Source organism: Perognathus longimembris, chromosome 28 (genome assembly GCF_023159225.1).
Source record: "Perognathus longimembris pacificus isolate PPM17 chromosome 28, ASM2315922v1, whole genome shotgun sequence".
Lineage (NCBI taxonomy): Eukaryota > Metazoa > Chordata > Mammalia > Rodentia > Heteromyidae > Perognathus > Perognathus longimembris.
The window spans coordinates 42,238,747-42,241,978 of NC_063188.1; positions in this window are offsets into that span (position 1 = coordinate 42,238,747).

A 3,232-nucleotide genomic window follows, 5' to 3' on the forward strand; every position below is an offset into this window, starting at 1 on the left:
CTACATAAGTAGATAAAATAGACATAGATATTGATTTGTAAGCATATACCACATGTTTGGTTCTTAGATTTGTTCATCTGGAAGCCATGGGACTAATGACATCTCAATGCCAATAAACATTTCTACCATTTACATCTTAGTTCCTCAATATATTTCTTCATTGAAAGAAGCCATGACTTTTTAGGGAAATGGCTGATTCTAGATCTATAACAGGAAAAGTACAACGTGATTGTGGGATATCTTACTGGCTTAGAAAGGAAGAAGTTGCTAGGAGTAATAGGGTATATAAAGGACATGGGAGCAAATGTGAATGAGTAGTTCACTGGACAAATTTGACAAAGTTTTAAGTACCCCAAAAAGGTCCATCCTTCTAGAGTGGCACTGCAAGAACCATTGCTGATATCAACGTGAAGGAGAAAAGTGAGTATGATCAGGATCTTCTATCACAGCCCCTACAACAAGAGTACTGCCGGAGAATGTCTGGGGGGGGGATGATTTAAATCTTCCCAGGATGAAATCTTGGATCTATTGATTAGCAAGCAGCAGACATGGGCAATGAGAAAAAAGGAAAAATCAAACTGATCATCTGGTTGTAAGGGGGGAAAGACATAAAAATAAAAATAATGAAGAACTAGAGTCTGAATATCATTTTCCAAGTATAAATTGTAAATGATCAGAAAGATATCAACAACTTTGTAGATTGGATTTTATGAGATAGAAGATTAGGAAGTGGCTGCAGATAACGATGAATCTAGTTGTTAAAGTCCAGATAACAGAATAATCCAGAATAAGATAAAGAGGAATTTTCTGAGAAATTCCAATCCTTTGATCACATAAAGAATAGATGAGCTGAAAAGAAACCAAAAGATGCCAAATGCAATTATAAGATGGTGTTTGTTAAATCCAGGAATTCAGAACTCCTTGCCTTCATACATAATCTTTGTATTAAAAGCAAACCTTATTGTTATAATGCATAGGGAAGACTGCTTATAGAGCACAAGTCTTTCTATTATAATTTTGAAATGATTATTTTTAAATAATTACAGAATATTCACTTTCAAACACCATGGATTCCACTTTTATGAGTATGATTGTAACTATTTCTGTGAACAGTAGAGTTGTATAAAATAAGATATAAGTTCACTCAACTTCCTTTTATACTAGGATCATCAACATTCTAACCTCCCCCTTTAACCTTTTCAAACATTATGGGGAGACATATTTATGTTTGGGTAGCTATTTTATCGTATTTTTGTTCCTTCTTGTTTTTCTATTATAAAAATTTTTGATACTATAATTGGTTCACAAAAGTATTACTAATTCTAATTCTCCTTTTTAAAGTAGAATTATTCCTTATGGACATATCTGCTGCCAATCACAATCTAAATTATTATTAGCAAGAAACTAGATACTTAGTTTCCTCTTACTGACTGAGCTCTTCTCTTTTGGACCAAAGCAACCTGAAAGTAACTACATCTTAGATTATAGTACTACCTGCTAGGTGGGAATTAGAACTGTCATAGCATGTGCCATATTAACATTCCAAACAGTTTTATATAATTTTGATTACAGAAAATATTCCATTTTTATCAAATTTGGTCAAGGACAAAAGGTATTCTGTGTGATAGGATGCAGAGAGAAGGATGCAGACTCACTTCTCAGATGCTCCTGTCAAAATCTCTAACATGGACAAATTAGGATGAAACACCACACAACACTAAAATAACATCAAAATACAGAATATCTGGCCTGCATATTCCAAAAGGTAAATGCTAGAAAACTCAATGTAAAAATAAGAAATTTCTCAAGCTACAAGAAAGTAAAGTGGAATGACAACTAAGTACAGCACCTGATCTTTTTTTTTTTTTTTAACTATCAAAGACACTGAGAGAACAATGGCCAAACATGCATGGTTAGTAATGTTCTTATTTGAGTGGATGTATTGCAGTTATGTAGAAGACAGTATTTTTGTATAAAGTATGACTAATCTGATATTATGCAGTGACAGAACATCACCTTTCTTTAAGTGATTTGAGAGAGATATAACACTGTATTTGCAACTTTTCTATTAGTTTGAGATTATTCTAAACAAAGGAGCAAGAAACCTAAAGCCAATTTATAAATGATACTATAAATGACAAGTGTATGAAAAGTCATCCCATAACACCTAACTTATAAGAATCAAATTGTAGTGAGTATGTGATTGAGACTTGGAAACATAAATTCTGTTATTTATCCATGATGTTTCTTTTCTGGGGATGCTACCCATGACCTAATCTATGGATTGGAGGTAAAGGGAGAATCAGGGAAGCAAAAGGTTGCCCAAGGAAGGTGCTATGTGGAAGGGAGTGCCACAGTCCTTCAAATTTGGCTATAAACAGAGATTTTATTAGAGACTAATGCTTACCACAGTTGCTTTAATTGCATCCTCCACCTATTCCCAGTGGCTGGACAACTGCTCCACACTTTGACGACAGCTCTTTATAACAGCATTTAATTAATATGTTGAGACTCAACTGGTACCTTGCTATTTTACTGGCAAATCCATCCATTTTAAAGGCCCCAAGCCTGTTCAGAGTGGACTTGTTGTATTTTAATTGAGAAAATGAGAGTTCAGGCTCTTTTATTAAGACAGGGGATAAGAGGAGGGGACTTTAACTTAGAAAGGTAAGAGAATCTCATTTCTTAGCATAATGACCAGGGAACATGAAACAGTCCAGGAGGCACAACATAAAAGTAATGTCTATCAAGCGTACAGTTAAACACTGTATAAATATAATAAACAGAAGGCAACAGCATCCTCCCAGAAACACACAATAATATTACTCCTTTATCCTTTTATGTTACGGAATGAAAAAGAAAACACTTTCATAGAGAAATTGGGGCTTTTTCACAGAATTTGCGAAGTTATTACAAGCTTATCCCTAGCCATATGGGCTTCATCTGCAAACATCAACTCTTTAAAATAAAACTGTATGTAAAACTCTCTGCCTTTCGACTTGACAAACAACGCACACAATCAATAGTGACATGGGTCCTAGTTTTCATCATTTTCTGTATCCTGATTTTATTTCTCATACTATAATAAAAAAAATTAGAAGCAAGTATCCTGTGAAATGAAAGAAATAACATAATCCCGCACAACCACCCCTATCCTCAAAGCAGTGCCATTTAAGACACTGTTAAAGGGTTGTTGGCATGGCTTCATATAAATTTGTTGTAGGAAAATGGT